A 16995-nucleotide genomic window follows, 5' to 3' on the forward strand; every position below is an offset into this window, starting at 1 on the left:
AGTAGTTACCAGTTAGTAGTTAGTAGTTAGTTGTTAGAAGTTAGTAGTTAGTAGTTGGTAAGTTGTTAGAAGCTTGTAGTTAGTTTTTAGTAAATAGCAGTTAGTAGTTAGAAGTTAGTAGTTAGTAGTTATTAATTAGTATTTAGTAGTTAGTGGATAGTGGTTAGTAGTTAGTTGTTAGCAAATAGTAGTTAGTAGTTAGTAGTTAGGTGGTAGTGGTTTGCAGTTAGTAGTTAGTAGATAGTAGATAGTAGTTAATAGTAAGTGTTACTAGTCAGGAGTTTAAAGTAAGTAGTTAGTAGTTATTAGTTAGTCGTTAGTAGTTATTAGTTAGTGTTTAGTAACAGTTAGTAGCTAGTAGTTATCAGTTAGTAGTTAGGTGGTAGTATTTCGTAGTTAGTAGTTAGTAGTTAGTGTTTAGGAGTTAGTAGTTAGTAGATAGTAGATAGTAGTTATTAGTTAGTTATTGGTAGTCAGTAGTTAAAAGTTAGTTGTTAGTAGTTATTAGTAAGTTGTTAGTAGTTAGTAGTTAGTGGTTAGTAACTAGTTAGTAGTTTGTAGTTAGTAGTCAATAGTTAAAAGTTATAAGTTAGCAATTAGTAGTTAGTAGTTAGTAGTTAGCAGCTAAAAGTTAGTAGCTAGTAGTAAGTAGTTAGTATTTGGTATATAGTAGTTTGTGGTTAGTAGTTAGTAGATAGTAGTTAATAATAAGGAGGTAGTAGTTAGTACATAGTAGATAGTAGTTAATAGTTAGTTGTTAGTAGTCACTTTTTAAAAGTAAGTAGTTAGTAGTTATTAGTTAGTTGTTAGTTATCGGTTAGTATTTAGTAATAGTTAGTAGTTAGTAGTTGGTAGTTATTCGCTGGTGTTTAGTAGTTAGTTCACTGGTAGTTAGTAGTGAGTAAGTAATAGTTAGTAGTTAGTAGTTAATAGCTAGTAGTTAGTAGTTACCAGTTAGAAGTTAATAGTTAGTAGTTGGTAAGTTGTTAGAAGCTTGTAGATAGTTTTTAGTAAATAGCAGTTAGTAGTTAGAAGTTAGTAGTTAATAGTTATTAATTAGTAATTAGTAGTTAGTGGATAGTGGTTAGTAGTTAGTTGTTAGCAAATAGTAGTTAGTAGTTATTAGTTAGGTGGTAGTGGTTTGTAGTTAGTAGATAGTAGATAGTAGTTAATAGTAAGTGTTACTGGTCAGGAGTTTAAAGTAAGTAGTTAGTAGTTATTAGTTAGTCGTTAGTAGTTATTAGTTAGTGTTCAGTAATAGTTAGTAGCTAGTAGTTGGTAGTTAGTAGATGGTACTTAGTATTTATAAGTTAGCAGTTAGTAGTTGGTAGTTAGTAGTTAGTATTTAGGAGTTAGTAGTTAGTAGATATTAGATAGTAGTTATAAGTTAGTTGTTGGTAGTGAGTAGTTGAAAGTTAGTAGTTAGTAGTTCTTAGTTAGTTGTTAGTAGTTAGTAGTTAGTAGTTAGTAGTTAGCAACTAAAAAATAGTAGTTAATAGTAAGTAGTTAATACTTAGTATATAGTAGTTAGTAATTAGTATTTAGTATATAGTAGTTAGTAGTTAGCAGTTAGTAATTAGTATTTAGTAGTTAGCAGTTAGTATTCAGTACATAGTAGATAGTAGTTAATAGTTAGATGTTAGTAGTCAATAGTTAAAAGTAAGTAGTTAGTAGTTATTAGTTAGTCGTTAGTAGTTATTAGTTAGTGCTTAGTAATAGTTAGTAGTTAGTAGTTGGTAGTTGGTAGCTGGTGTTTAGTAGTTAGTAGTAAGTAGTCAGTAGTTAAAAGTAAGTAGTTTGTAGTTATTAGTTAGTTGTTAGTAGTTATCAGTTAGTATTTAGTAATAGTTAGTAGCTAGTAGTTAGTAGTTATTAGTTGGTACTTAGTAGTTATAAGTTAGCAGTTAGTAGTTGGTAGTTAGTAGTTGGTATTTAGTAGTTAGTAGTTAGTAGTTAGTAGATAGTAGATAGTAGTTAATAGTAAGTGTTACTAGTCAGGAATTTAAAGTAAGTAGTTAGTAGTTATTAGTTAGTCGTTAGTAGTTATTAGTTAGTGTTTAGTAATAGTTAGTAGTTAGTAGTTGGTAGTTGGTAGCTGGTGTTTAGTAGTTAGTAGTAAGTAGTCAGTAGTTAAAAGTAAGTATTTAGTAGTTATTAGTTAGTTGTTAGTAGTTATCAGTTAGTATTTAGTAATAGTTAGTAGCTAGTAGTTAGTAGTTATTAGTTGGTACTTAGTAGTTATAAGATAGCAGTTAGTAGTTGGTAGTTAGTAGTTGGTATTTAGTAGTTAGTAGTTAGTAGTTAGTAGATAGTAGATAGTAGTTAATAGTAAGTGTTACTAGTCAGGAATTTAAAGTAAGTAGTTAGTAGTTATTAGTTAGTCGTTAGTAGTTATTAGTTAGTGTTTAGTAATAGTTAGTAGCTAGTAGTTAGTAGTTAGTAGTTGGTACTTAGTACTTAGTAGTTAGTAGTTAGTAGTGAATAGTTACTAGTTAGTAGTTTTTAGTTATTAGTTGATTTTAGTAGTTATTATTGAGTAGTTAATAGTTAGTAGTTAGTAGTTAATAGCCAGTAGTTAGTGGTTACCAATTAGTAGTTAATAGTTAGTAGTTAGTAGATAGTAGTTAGCGGTTAATAGTTATTGGGTAGTAGTTGTTAGTAGTTAGCAGTTAAAAATAGTAGTTAGTAGTTAGTAGACACTATTTCGTAGTTATCAGTTAGTAGTTAGGTGGTAGTAGTTCGTAGTTAGTAGTTAGTAGTTAGTATTTAGGAGTTAGTAGTGAGTAGATATTAGTAGTTAGTAGTTATAAGTTAGTTGCTGGTAGTCAGTAGTTAAAAGTTAGTAGTTAGTAGTTCTTAGTTAGTTGTTAGTGGTCAGTAGTTAGTAGTTACTAGTTAGCAACTAAAAAATAGTAGTTAGTAGTAAGTAGTTAGTATTTAGTATATAGTAGTTAGTAGTTTCTATTTAGTATATAGTAGTTAGTAGTTAGCAGTTAGTAGTTAGTATTTAGTAGTTAGCAGTTAGTATTTAGTACATAGTAGATAGTAGTTAATAGTTAGATGTTAGTAGTCAGTAGTTAAAAGTTAGTAGTTAGTAGTTATTAGTTAGTTGTTAGTAGTTATCAGTTAGTATTTAGTAATAGTTAGTAGTTAGTAGTTGGTAGTTGGTAGCTGGTGTTTAGTAGTTAGTAGTTAGTAGTCAGTAGTTAAAAGTAAGTAGTTAGTAGTTATTATTTCGTTGTTAGTAGTTATCAGTTAGTATTTAGTAATAATTAGTAGTTAGCAGTTAGTAGTTAGTAGTTATTAGTTAGGTGGCAATAGTTCGCAGTTAGTAGTTAGTAGTAAGTAAATAGGAGTTAGTAGTTAGTAGATAGTATATAATAGCTATTAGTTAGTAGCTAGTAGTTGGTAGATTTTGGTTAGTAGTTGTTGTCAGCAGCTAGTAGTTAGTAGATAGTAGTTAACGGTTAATAGTTATTGGGTAGTAGTTATTAGTTAGTGGCTAGTAGTTAGCAGTTAAAAATTGGCAGTTAGTAGTTAGTAGTTACTATTTACTAGTTATCAATTAGTAGTTAGCAGTTAGTAGTTACTAGTTAGCAGCTTGTAGTTAGTTGACAGCAATAGGCAGTTGGTAGTTAAAAGTTAGTAGTTAGCAGTTATTAGTAAGGTGGAAGTAGTTTGTAGTTAGTAGTTAGTAGTTAGTGTTTAGGAGTTAGTAGTTAGTAGATAGTAGATAGCAGTTATTAGTTAGGTGGAAGTAGTTGGTGGTTAGTAGTTAGCAGTTAGTAAATAGGAGTTGGTAGTTAATAGATATTAGATAATTAGTTATTAGTTAGTAGTTATTAAATAGTAGCAAGTAGTTAGTAGATTCTGGTTAGTAGTTAGTACTCAGCAGTTAGTAGTTAGTAAAAAGTAGTTAGTGGTTAATAGTTATTGGGTAGTAGTTCATAGCTTTGTTTTCAGTTGGTATTTAGTAATTCGTAGTTAGTATTTAGTAATTAGCAGTTAGTAGTTAGTAGTTAGTAGTTGGTAGTTAGTAAGTATTTAGCAGCTTGTAATTAGTTGATAGTAATAAGCAGTTAGTAGTTAGAAGTTAGTAGTTAGTAGTTATTAGTTAGGTGGAAATAGTTCGCAGTTTGTAGTTAGCAGTAAGTAAATAGGAGTTAGTAGTTAGTAGATAGTATATAATAGCTATTAGTTAGTAGCTAGTAGTTAGTAGATTTTGGTTAGTAGTTGTTGTCAACAGCTAGTAGTTAGTAGATAGTAGTTAGAGGTTAATAGTTATTGGGTAGTAGTTATTAGTTAGTTGCTGGTAGTTAGCAGTTAAAAAATGGCAGTAAGTAGTTAGAAGTTACTATTTACTAGTTATCAGTTAGTGGTTAGTTGTTAGTAGTTAGTAGTTACTAGTTTGTAGTTAGTAGTTAGCAGTTAGTAGTTACTAGTTAGTAGTCAGTTGTTAGTAAGTTGTTAGCAGCTTGTATTTAGTTGACAGCAATAGGCAGTTGGTAGTTAGAAGTTAGTAGTTAGCAGTTATTAGTTAGGTGGAAGTAGTTTGTAGTTAGTAGTTAGTAGTTAGTGTTTAGGAGTTAGTAGTTAGTAGATAGTAGATAGCAGTTATTAGTTAGTTGTTGGTAGTCAGTAGTTAAAAGTTAGTAGTTAGCAGTTTTTAGTTAGTTGTTAGTAGTTAGTGGTTAGTAAATAGTTAGTAGTTTGTAGTTAGTAGTCAATAGTTAATATTTATAGTTAGCAATTAGTAGTTAGTAGTTAGTAGTTAGTAAATAGGAGTTAGTAGTTAATAGATAGTAGATAGTAGTTATTAGTTAGTAGTTATTATTAGTAGCAAGTAGTTAGTAGATTTTGGTTAGTAGTTAGTACTCAGCAGTTGGTAGTTAGTAGATGGTAGTTAGCGGTTATTAGTTATTGGGTAGTAGTTTTTAATTAGTTGTTAGTATTTAGCAGTTAAAAAATAGTAGTCAGTAGTTAGTAGACACTATTTAGTTGTTATCGGTTAGTAGTTAGGTGGTAGTAGTTCGTAGTTAGTAGTTAGTAGTTAGTATTTAGGAGTTAGTAGTTAATAGATAGTAGATAGTAGTTATTAGTTAGTAGTTGGTAGTCAGTAGTTAAAAGTTAGTAGTTAGTAGTTATTAGTTAGTTGTTAGTAGTTAGTAGTTAGTGGTTAGTAAGTAGTTAGTAGTTTGTTGTTAGTAGACAATTGTTAAAAGTTTTAAGTTAGCAATTAGTAGTTAGTAGTTAATAGTTAGCAGCTAAAAGTTAGTAGTTAGTAGTAAGTAATTAGTAATTGGTATACAGTAATTTGTGGTTAGTAGTTAGTAGATAGTAGTTAGTAGATTTTGGTTAGTAGTTGTTGTCAACAGCTAGTAGTTAGTAGATAGTAGTTAGAGGTTAATAGTTATTGGGTAGTAGTTATCAGTTAGTTGCTGGTAGTTAGCAGTTAAAAAATGGCAGTAAGTAGTTAGAAGTTACTATTTACTAGTTATCAGTTAGTGGTTGGTTGTTAGTAGTTAGTAGTTACTAGTTTGTAGTTAGCAGTTAGCAGTTAGTAGTTACTAGTTAGTAGTCAGTTGTTTGTAAGTTGTTAGCAGCTTGTATTTAGTTGACAGCAATAGGCAGTTGGTAGTTAGAAGTTAGTAGTTAGCAGTTATTAGTTAGGTGGAAGTAGTTTGTAGTTAGTAGTTAGTAGTTAGTGTTTAGGAGTTAGTAGATAGTAGATAGTAGATAGCAGTTATTAGTTAGTTGTTGGTAGTCAGTAGTTAAAAGTTAGTAGTTAGCAGTTTTTAGTTAGTTGTTAGTAGTTAGTGGTTAGTAAGTAGTTAGTAGTTTGTAGTTAGTAGTCAATAGTTAATATTTATAGTTAGCAATTAGTAGTTAGTAGTTAGTAGTTAGTAAATAGGAGTTAGTAGTTAATAGATAGTAGATAGTAGTTATTAGTTAGTAGTTATTATTAGTAGCAAGTAGTTAGTAGATTTTGGTTAGTAGTTAGTACTCAGCAGTTAGTAGTTAGTAGATGGTAGTTAGCGGTTATTAGTTATTGGGTAGTAGTTTTTAATTAGTTGTTAGTATTTAGCAGTTAAAAAATAGTAGTCAGTAGTTAGTAGACACTATTTAGTCGTTATCGGTTAGTAGTTAGGTGGTAGTAGTTCGTAGTTAGTAGTTAGTAGTTAGTGTTTAGGAGTTAGTAGTTAGTAGATAGTAGATAGTAGTTATTAGTTAGTAGTTGGTAGTCAGTAGTTAAAAGTTAGTAGTTAGTAGTTATTAGTTAGTTGTTAGTAGTTAGTAGTTAGTGGTTAGTAAGTAGTTAGTAGTTTGTTGTTAGTAGACAATTGTTAAAAGTTATAATTAGCAATTAGTAGTTAGTAGTTAATAGTTAGCAGCTAAAAGTTAGTAGTTAGTAGTAAGTAATTAGTAATTGGTATACAGTAATTTGTGGTTAGTAGTTAGTAGATAGTAGTTAGTAGTTAGGAGCTAGTAGTTAGTACATAGTAGATAGTAGTTAATAGTTAGTTGTTAGTAGTCAGTATTTAAAAGTAAGTAGTTAGTAGTTATTAGTTAGTTGTTAGTAGTTATCAGTTAGTTTTTAGTAATAGTTAGTAGTTAGTTATTCGCTGGTGTTTAGTAGTTAGTAGTTAGTAGTGAGTAAGTAATAGTTAGTAGTTAGTAGTTAATAGCTAGTAGTTAGTAGTTACTAGTTAGTAGTTGGTAGTTAGCAGTTAGTAGTTACTAGTTAGTACTCAGTTGTTAGTAAGTTGTTAGCAGCTTGTATTTAGTTGACAGCAATAGGCAGTTGGTAGTTAGAAGTTAGTAGTTAGCAGTTATTAGTTAGGTGGAAGTAGTTTGTAGTTAGTAGTTAGTAGTTAGTGTTTAGGAGTTAGTAGTTAGTAGATAGTAGATAGCAGTTATTATTTAGTTGTTGGTAGTCAGTAGTTAAAAGTTAGTAGTTAGTAGTTTTAGTTAGTTGTTAGTAGTTAGTAGTTAGTGGTTAGTAAGTAGTTAGTAGTTTGTTGTTAGTAGTCAATAGTTAAAAGTTATAAGTTAGCAATTAGTAGTTAGTAGTTAGTAGTTAGTAAATAGGAGTTGGTAGTTAATAGATAGTAGATAGTAGTTATTAGTTAGTAGTTATTAATTAGTAGCAAGTAGTTAGTAGATTTTGGTTAGTAGTTAGTACTCAGCAGTTAGTAGTTAGAGGTGGTAGTTAGCGGTTATTAGTTATTGGGTAGTAGTTTTTAGTTAGTAGATAGTAGCTAGTAGTTATTAGTTAGTTGTTAGTAGTTAGTAGTTAGTAGTTGGTAAGTTGTTAGAAGCTTGTAGTTAGTTTTTAGTAAGTAGCAGTTAGAAGTTAGTAGTTAGTAGTTATTAATTAGTATTTAGTAGTTAGTGGATAGTGGTTAGTAGTAAGTTGTTAGCAAATAGTAGTTAGTAGTTATTAGTTAGGTGGTAGTAGTTTATAGTTAGTAGTTAGTAGATATTAGATAGTAGTTAATAGTAAGTGCTACTAGTCAGGAGTTTAAAGTAATAGTTAGTAGTTATTAGTTAGTCGTTAGTAGTTATTAGTTAGTGTTTAGTAATAGTTAGTAGCTAGTATTTAGTAGTTAGCAGTTGGTACTTAGTAGTTATTAGTTAGCAGTATGTAGTTGGTATATAGTAGCTGGTATTTAGTAGTTTGTAGTTAGTAGTTAATAATTAGTAATTGGTATATAGTAGTTAGTAGTTAGTAGTTAGGAGTTAGTAGTTAGCAGATAGTAGATTATAGTTATTAGTTAGTTGTTAGTAGTTAGTAGTTAGTAGTTAGTAGTTATAAGTTAGCAGTATGTAGTTGGTATATAGTAGCTGGTATTTAGTAGTTGGTAGTTAGTAGTTAGTAGTTAAAGGTTAGTAATTAGTATATAGTAGTTAGTAGTTAGTAGTTAGTAGTTAATAGTTACTAGTTAGTAGTTATTAGTTATTAGTTGGTTTTTACTATTTAGTAGTGAGTAATTAATACTTAGTAGTTAGTAGTTAGTAGTTAGTAGTTAATAGTTAGTAGTTAGTAGTTAGTATTTAGTTGTTAGTAGTTAGTAGTTAGTAGTTGGTAAGTTGTTAGCAGCTTGTAGTTAGTTGTTAGTAAATAGCAGTTAGTAGTTAGAAGTCAGTAGTGAGCAGTTATTATTTAAGTGGTAGTAGCTCGTAGTTAGTAGTTAGTAGTTAGTAGCTAGGAGTTAGTAGTTAGTAGTTAGTAGATAGTAGGTAGTAGTTATTAGTTAATAGCTAGTAGTTAGTAGATTGTGGTTAGTAGTTAGTAGCCAGCAGTTAGTAGTTAGTAGATATTAGCTAGCGGTTAATGGTTATTAGGTAGTTGTTAGTAGTAAGTTGTTAGTAGTTAGTAGTTAGTAGTTAGTAATTAGTAGTCATTATGTAGTTAGTAGTTAGTAATTAGTAGTCATTATGTAGTGAGTAGTTAGTAGTTAGTATTTAGTAGTTAGCAGATAGTAGATAGTAGTTATTAGTTAGTAGTTAGTAGTTAGTGGATAAAGGATAGCGGTTAGTAGTTAGTACTTAGCAGTTAGTAGTTAGTAGTTACTAGTTAAGTGGTAGTATTTTGTAGTTATTAGTTAGTAGTTAGTAGTTAGGAGTTAGTAGTTAGTAGATAGTAGATAGTAGTTATTAATTAGTTGTTATTAGTCAGTAGCTAAAAGTAAGTAGTTAGTAGTAATTAGTTAGTTGTCAATAGTTATTAGTTAGTAGTTAGTAATATTTCGTAGTTAGTAGTTAGTAGTTAGGAGTTAGCAGTTAGTAGTTGGTAGTTAGTAGTTAGTATTTAGTAGTTAGTAGTTAGAATTTATTAGTTAGTAGTTAGTAGTTGGTAGTTGGTAGGCAATATTTACTAGTTAGTAGTTATTAGTTATTAGTTAGTTTTTAGTAGATAGTAGTGAGTAGTTACTAGTTAGTAGTTGGTAGTTAATAACTATCAGTTAGTAGATACCAGTAAGTAGTTAGTACTTAGGAAGTAAAAGTTGGTAGTTAGTAAGTTGTTAGCAGCCTGCAGATAGTTGTTAGTAATTAGCAGTTATTTGTTAGAAATTAGAAGTTAGTAGTTATTGATTAAGTGGTAGTAGTTCGAAACTAGTAGTTAGTAGTTAGTAATTAGGAGTTTGTAGATAGTAGTCAATATGTAGTTAGTACTTATCAGTTATTATTTAGTAGTTAGTTGATAGTAGATAGTAATTAATAGTAAGTAGTTAATAGTTAGTAGTTATTAGATGGGTGTAGTAGTTTGTAGTTAGTAGTTAGGAGTTAGGAGTTAGTAGTTAATAGATAGTAGATTATAGTTATTAGTTAGTTGTTAGTAATAGATATTAGTCAGTAGTTAGTAGTTAGTAGTTAGTAGTTTGTAGTTATATGTTAGCAGTATGTAGTTGGTATATAGTAGCTGGTATTTAATAGTTAGCAGTTAGTAGTTAATAGTTAGTAGTTATTATATAGTAGTTAGTAGTTAGTAGTTAGTAGTTATTGGTTAATAGTTACTAGTTAGTAGTTATTAGTTATTAGTTGGTTTTTAGCAGTTAATAGTGAGTAGTTACTAGTTAGTAGTTGATAGATAGTAGTTAGTAGGTACCAGTTATTAATTAGTAGTTAGTAAGTGGTTAGCAGCTTGTAGGTAGTTGTTAGTAATTACAGCTGGTAGTTAGAAGTTAGTATTGAGTAGTTAATAGTAAAGTGGTAGTAGCTCGAAGTTAGTAGTTAGTAGTTAGTAGTTAGGAGTTAGCAGTTAGTAGATAGTAGGTAGTAAATATTAGTTAGTAGCTAATAGTTAGTAGATTGTGGTTAGTAGTTAGTAGCCAGCAGTTAGTAGTTAGTAAAAATTAGTTAGCGGTTAATAGTTATTAGGTAGTTTTTAGTAGTAAATTGTTAGTAGTTAGTAGTTAGTAGTTAGTAGTTAGTAGTTAGTAATTAGTAGTCATTATGTAGTTTGTAGTTAGTAGTTAGTATTTAGTGGATAAAGTGTAGTGGTTAGTAGTTAGCAGTTAGCAGTTAGTAGTTAGTAGTTACTAGTTAGCCGGTAGTAGTTATTTGTTAGTATTTAGTAATAGTTAGTAGCTAGTAGTTAGTAGTTAGTAGTTGTTACTTAGGGTTTATAAGTTAGCAGTTAGTAGTTGGTAGATAGTAGTTGGTATTTAGTAGTCAGTAGTTAGTAGTTAGTAGTTAGTAGTTAGTAGTTAGTAGTTAGTTGTTAGTAGTTAGTAGTTAATATTACTAGCTAGTAGTTTTTAGTTGTTCGTTGATTTTAGTAGTTATTTTTGAGTAGTTAATAGTTAGTAGTTAGCAGTTAATAGTTAGTAGTTAGTAGTTACCAGTTAGTAATTAGTAGTTAGTAGTTAGTAACTAGTAGTTAGTAGTTAATAATTAGTAGTCATTATGTAGTTAGTAGTTAGTAGTTAGTATTTAGTAGTTAGCAGATAGTAGATAGTAGTTATTAGTTAGGTGGTAGTAGTTTGTTGTTATTAGTTAGTAGTTAGTAGTTAGGAGTTAGTAGTTAGTAGATAGTAGATAATAGTTATTAGTTAGTTGTTAGTATTCAGTAGTTAAATAGTAAGTAGTTAGTAGTAATTAGTTAGTTATTAGCAGTTATCAGTTAGTAGTTAGTAATATTAAGTAGTTAGTAGTTAGTAGTTAGTAATTAGTAGTTAGTAGTTAGTAGTTAGTAGTTAGCAGTTAGCAGTTGGTAGTTAGTAGTTGGTATTTACTAGTTAGAAGTTAGTAGTTAGTATTTAGTAGTTGGTAGTTAGTAGGCAATAATTACTAGTTAGTAGTTATTAGTTATTAGTTGGTTTTTAGTAGACAGTAGTGAGTAGTTACTAGTTGGTAGTTAGTAGTTAATAGTTATCAGTTAGTAGATACCAGTAAGCAGATAGTACTTAGTAAGTAAAATTTAGTACTTAGTAAGTTGTTAGCAGCTTGTAGATAGTTGTTAGTAACTAGCAGTTATTAGTTAGAAATTAGTAGTTATTGATTAAGTGGTAGTAGTTCGGAAACTAGTAGTTAGTAGTTAGTAGTTAGGAGTTAGTAGTTAGTAGACAGTAGTCAATATGTAGTTAATACTTATCAATTAGTATTTAGTAGTTAGTTGGTAGTAGATAGTAGTTGGTAGTTATTAGATAGTGGTTATTAGTTAGGTGGTATCAGTTTGTAGTTAGTAGTTAGTAGTTAGTAGTTAGTAAAAATTAGGTAGCGGTTAATAGTTAATAGGTAGTTTTTAGTAGTAACTTGTTAGTAGTTAGTAGTTAGTAGTTAGTAATTAGTAGTCATTATGTAGTTTGTAGTTAGTAGTTAGTTTTTAGTAGTTAGCAGATAGTAGATAGTAATTATTAGTTAGTAGTTAGTAGTTAGTGGATAAAGGATAGTGGTTAGTAGTTAACAGTTAGCAGTTAATAGTTAGTAGTTACTAGTTAGCCGGTAGTAGCTATCTGTTAGTATTTAGTAATAGTTAGTAGCTAGTAGTTAGTAGTTAGTAGTTGGTACTTAAAAGTTATAAGTTAGCAGTTAGTAGTTGGTAGATAGTAGTTGGTATTTAGAAGTTAGTAGTTAGTAGTTAGTAGTAAGTGGTTAGTAGTTAGTAGTTAGTAGTTAGTAGTTAGTAGTTTATATTACTAGTTAGTAGTTTTTAGTTATTAGTTGATTTTAGTAGTTATTATTGAGTAGTTAATAGTTAGTAGTTAGCAGTTAATAGTTAGTAGTTAGTAGTTACCAGTTAGTAGTTAGTAGTTAGTAGTTAGTAACTAGTAGTTAGTAGTAAATAATTAGAAGTCATTATGTAGTTAGTAGTTAGTAGTTAGTATTTAGTAGTTAGCAGATAGTAGATAGCAGTTATTAGTTAGTAGTTAGTAGTTAGGTGGTAGTAGTTTGTTGTTATTAGTTAGTAGTTAGTAGTTAGGAGTTAGTAGTTAGTAGATATTAGATAATAGCTATTAGTTAGTTGTTAGTATTCAGTAATTAAAAGTAAGTAGTTGGTAGTAATTAGTTAGTTGTTAGTAGTTATCAGTTAGTAGTTAGTAGTATTAAGTAGTTAGTAGTTAGTAGTTAGTAATTAGTAGTTAGTAGTTAGTAGCTAGTAGTTAGCAGTTAGTAGTTGGTAGTTAGTAGTTGGTATTTAGTAGTTAGTAGTTGGTAGTTTGTAGGCAATAATTACTAGTTAGTAGTTATTAGTTATTAGTTGGTTTTTAGTAGACAGTAGTGAGTAGTTACTAGTTAGTAGTTAGTAGTTAATAGTTATCAGTTAGTAGATACCAGTAAGTAGTTAGTACTTAGTAAGTAAAATTTAGTACTTAGTAAGTTGTTAGCAGCTTGTAGATAGTTGTTAGTAATTAGCAGTTAATGGTTAGAATTTAGTAGTTATTGATTAAGTGGAAGTAGTTTGGAAACTAGTAGTTAGTAGTTAGTAGTTAGGAGTTAGTAGTTAGCAGATAGTAGATTATAGTTATTAGTTAGTTGTTAGTAGCTAGTTATTAGTAGTTAGTAGTTATAAGTTAGCATTGTAGTTGGTATATAGTAGCTGGTATTTAGTAGTTAGTAGTTAGTAGTTAGTAGTTAGTAGTTAATAGTTAGTAATTAGTATATAGTAGTTAGTAGTTAGTAAATAGTAGTTAATAGTTACTAGTAAGTAGTTATTAGTTATTAGTTGGTTTTTAGTAGTTAGTAGTGAGTAGTTACTAGTTAGTAGTTAGTAGTTGATAGATAGTAGTTAGTAGGTACCAGTTATTCATTAGTAGTTAGTAAGTTGTTAGCAGCTTGTAGTTAGTTGTTGGCAATTAGCAGTTAGTAGTTAGAAGTTAGTAGTGAGTAGTTATTAGTTAAGTGGTAGTAGCTCGTAGTTAGTAGTTAGTAGTTAGGAGTTAGTAATTAGCAGATAGTAGGTAGTAGTTATTAGGTAGTAGATCGTAGTTAGTAGATTGTGGTTAGTAGTTAGTAGCCAGCAGTTAGTAGTTAGTAAATATTAGTTAGCGGTTAATAGTTATTAGGTAGTTGTTAGTAAAAAGTTGTTAGTAGTTAGTAGTTAGTAATTAGTAGTCATGATGTAGTTTGTAGTTAGTAATTAGTAATTAGTAGTAAGCAGATATTAGATAGTAGTTATTAGTAAGTAGTTAGTAGTTAGTGGATAAAGGATAGTGGTTAGTAGTTAGTAGTTAGCAGATAGTAGTTAGTAGTTACTAGTTAGCCGTTAGTAGTTATTAGTTTGTATTTAGCAATAGTTAGTAGCTAGTAGTTACTGGTTAGTATTTGGTACTTAGTAGTTATAAGTAATAGTTATTATATAATCTTAGTAGTTATTATGTAAAGTAACTATAATCTTAGTAGTTATAAGATTGTAGTTATTAGTTAGTTGTTAGTAGTTATTAGTTAATAATTAGTAATAATTATTAGTTAGTAGTTAGTAGTTAGTAGTTAGTAGTTAGTGGTTAGTAGTTATAAAATAGCCGTATGTAGTTGGTATAAATTAGCTGGTATTTAGTAGTTAGTAGTTAATAGTTAGTAATTAGTACACAGTAGTTACTAGTTAGTAGTTATTAGTTATTAGTTGGTTTTTAGTAGTTAGTAGTCGTTAAAAATTGGTTAGTAGTTAGTAGTTAATAGTTTGTAGTTAGTAGTTACCAGTTAGTAATTAGCAGTTTGTAGTTAGATGTTAAAAGATAGTGGTTATTAGTTAAATGGTAGTAGTTCGTAGTTAGCAGTTAGTAGTTGGTAGTTAGGAGTTAGTAATTAGTAGAGAGTAGCTGTAGTTAGTATATTGTGGTTAGTAGTCAGTAGTCTGGAGTTAGTAGTTAGTAATTATTAGTTAGCGGTTAATAGTTATCAGGTAGTTGTTTGTAGTAATCTGTTAGTAGTTAGTAGTTAGTAATTAGTAGTCATTATGTAGTTTGTAGTTAGTATTTAGCAGTAAGCAGATAGTAGATAGTAGTTATTAGTTAGTAGTTAGTAGTTAGTGGATAAAGGACAGTGGTTAGTAGTTAGTAGTTAGCAGTTAGTAGTTAGTAGTTACTAGTTAGCCGTTAGTAGTTTGTATTTAGCAATAGTTAGTAGCTAGTAGTTAGTAGCTAGTACTTGGTACATAGTAGTTATAAGTTATAGTTATTGTATAATCTTAGTGGTTATTATGTAAAGTAACTATAATCTTAGTAGTTATAAGATTATAGTTATCAGTTAGTTGTTAGTAGTTATTAGTTAATAGTTAGTAATAATTATTAGTTAGTAGTTAGTAGTGAGTAGTTAATAGTTAGTAGTTAGTAGTGGATAGATAGTAGTTAGTAGTAACCAGTTATTTATTAGTAGTTAGTAAGTTGTTAGCAGCTTGTAGTTAGTTGTTGGTAATCAGCAGTTAGTAGTTAGAAGTTAGTAGTGAGTATTTATTAGTTAAGTAGTAGTAGCTAGTTAGTAGTTAGGATTTAGTAGTTAGTAGATAGTAGGTAGTAGTTATTAGTTAGTAGATCGTAGTTAGTAGATTGTGGTTAATATTTAGTAGCCAGCAAGTGGTAGTTAGTAAATATTAGTTAGCGGTTAATAGTTATTAGGTAGTTGTTAGTAGTAAGTTGTTAGTAGTTAGTAGTTAGTAATTAGTAGTCATTATGTAGTTTGTATTTAGTAGTTAGTATTTAGTAGTAAGCAGATAGTAGATAGTAGTTGTTAGTTAGTAGTTAGTAGTTAGTGGATAAAGGATAGTGGTTAGTAGTTAGTAGTTAGCAGTTAGTAGTTAGTAGTTACCAGTTAGCCGTTAGTAGTTTTTAGTTTGTATATAGCAATAGTTAGTAGCTGGTAGTTAGTAGTTAGTACTTGGTACTTAGTAGTTATAAGTAATAAATATTATATAATCTTAGTAGTTATTATGTAAAGTAACTATAATCTTAGTAGTTGTAAGATTATAGTTATTAGTTAGTTGTTAGTAGTTATTAGTTAAAAGTTAGTAATAATTATTAGTTAGTAGTTAGTAGTTAGTAGTTAGTGGTTAGTAGTTAGTAGTTAGTAGTTATAAGTTAGCAGTATGTAGTTGGTATAAATTAGCTGGTATTTAGTAGTTAGTAGTTAATAGTTAGTAATTAGTATACAGTAGTTAGTAGTTAGTAGTTAGTAGTTAATAGTTACTAGTTAGTAGTTATTAGTTATTAGTTGGTTTTTAGTAGTTCGTAGTAGTTAAAAATTGGTTAGTAGTTAGTAGTTAATAGTTTGTAGTTTGTAGTTACCAGTTAGAAATTAGCAGTTCGTAGTTAAATGTTAAAAGATAGTAGTTATTATTTAAATGGTAGTAGTTCGTAGTTAGCAGTTAGTAGTTGGTAGTTAGGAGTTAGTAATTAGTAGATAGTAGCTAGTAGTTAGTAGATTGTGGTTAGTAGTTAGCAGTCAGCAGTTAGTAGTTAGTAGATAGTAGTTAGTAGTTAATAGTTACTAGTTAGTAGTTGTTAGTTATTAGTTGGTTTTAGTAGTTAGTAGTGAGTTGTTACCAGTCAGTAGTTAGGAGTTATTAGTTATTAGTTAGTGGTTATTAGTTAGGTTGTAGATTTTTGTAGTTAGTAGTTATTTGTTAGCAGTTAGTAGTTAGGAGTTAGTTTTTAGTAGACAGTAGATAGTAGTTAAAAGTAAGTAGTTAGTAGTAATTAAGAAGTTGTTAGTAGTTATTAGTTAGTAGTTATTAAAAGTTAGTAGTTAATAGTTGTAGTTTGTCGTTAGTGATTAGTAATTACAAGTTAGCAGTTAGTAGTTGGTATTTAGTAGTTGGTATTTAGTACTTAGTAATTAGTAGTTAGTAGTTAGTAGTTAGTTGTTAGCAGTTAATAGTTACTAGTTAGAGGTTATTAGTTGGTTTTTAGTAGTTATCCATTTTTAAGTGGTTAAAAAATTGGTTAGTAGTTAGTAGTTAATAGTTTGTAGTTAGTAGTTACCAGTTAGAAATTAGCAGTTCGTAGTTAGATGTTAAAAGATAGTAGTTATTATTTAAATGGTAGTAGTTCATAGTTAGCAGTTAGTAGTTGGTAGTTAGGAGTTAGTAATTAGTAGATAGTAGCTAGTAGTTAGTAGATTGTGGTTAGTAGTTAGTAGTCAGCAGTTAGTAGTTAGTAGATAGTAGTTAGTAGTTAATAGTTACTAGTTAGTAGTTGTTAGTTATTAGTTGGTTTTTAGTAGTAAGTAGTGAGTAGTTACTAGTCAGTAGTTAGGAGTTATTAGTTATTAGTTAGTAGTTATTAGTTAGGTGGTAGTTTTTTGTAGTTAGTAGTTAGTTGTTAGCAGTTAGTAGTTAGGAGTTAGTTTTTAGTAGATAGTAGATAGTAGCTAGTAGTTAGTAGATCGTGGTTAGTAGTTAGTAGTCAGCAGTTAGTAGTTAGTAGATAGTAGTTAGTAGTTAATAGTTACTAGTTAGTATTTGTTAGTTATTAGTTGGTTTTTAGTAGTAAGTAATGAGTATTTACTAGTCAGTAGTTAGGAGTTATTAGTTATTAGTTAGTAGTTATTAGTTAGGTGGTAATACTTTGTAGTTAGTAGTTAGCTGTTAGCAGTTAGTAGTTAGGAGTTAGTTTTTAGTAGATAGTAGATAGTAGCTAGCAGATAGTAGATAGTAGTTATAAAGTAGTTGTTAGTAGTCAGTAGTTAAAAGTAAGTAGTTAGTAGTTATTAGTAAGTTGTTAGTAGTTATTGGTTAGTAGTTATTGATAGATAGTGGTTAGTAGTTAGTAGTTTGTCGTTAGTGATTAGTAATTACAAGTTAGCAGTTAGTAGTTGGTAGTTAGTAGTTGCTTTTTAGTAGTAAGTAGTGAGTAGTTACTAGTCAGTAGTTAGGAGTTATTGGTTATTAGTTAGTAGTTATTAGTTAGGTGGTAGTATTTTATAGTTAGTAGATAGTTGTTAGCAGTTAGTAGTTAGGAGTTAGTTTTTAGTAGATAGTAGATAGTAGTTATAAAGTAGTTGTTAGTAGTCAGTAGTTAAAAGTAAGTAGTTAGTAGTTATTAGTAAGTTGTTAGT

This window comes from Convolutriloba macropyga, chromosome 12 (assembly GCF_964194025.1).
Source record: "Convolutriloba macropyga chromosome 12, txConMacr16.3, whole genome shotgun sequence".
Lineage (NCBI taxonomy): Eukaryota > Metazoa > Xenacoelomorpha > Acoela > Convolutidae > Convolutriloba > Convolutriloba macropyga.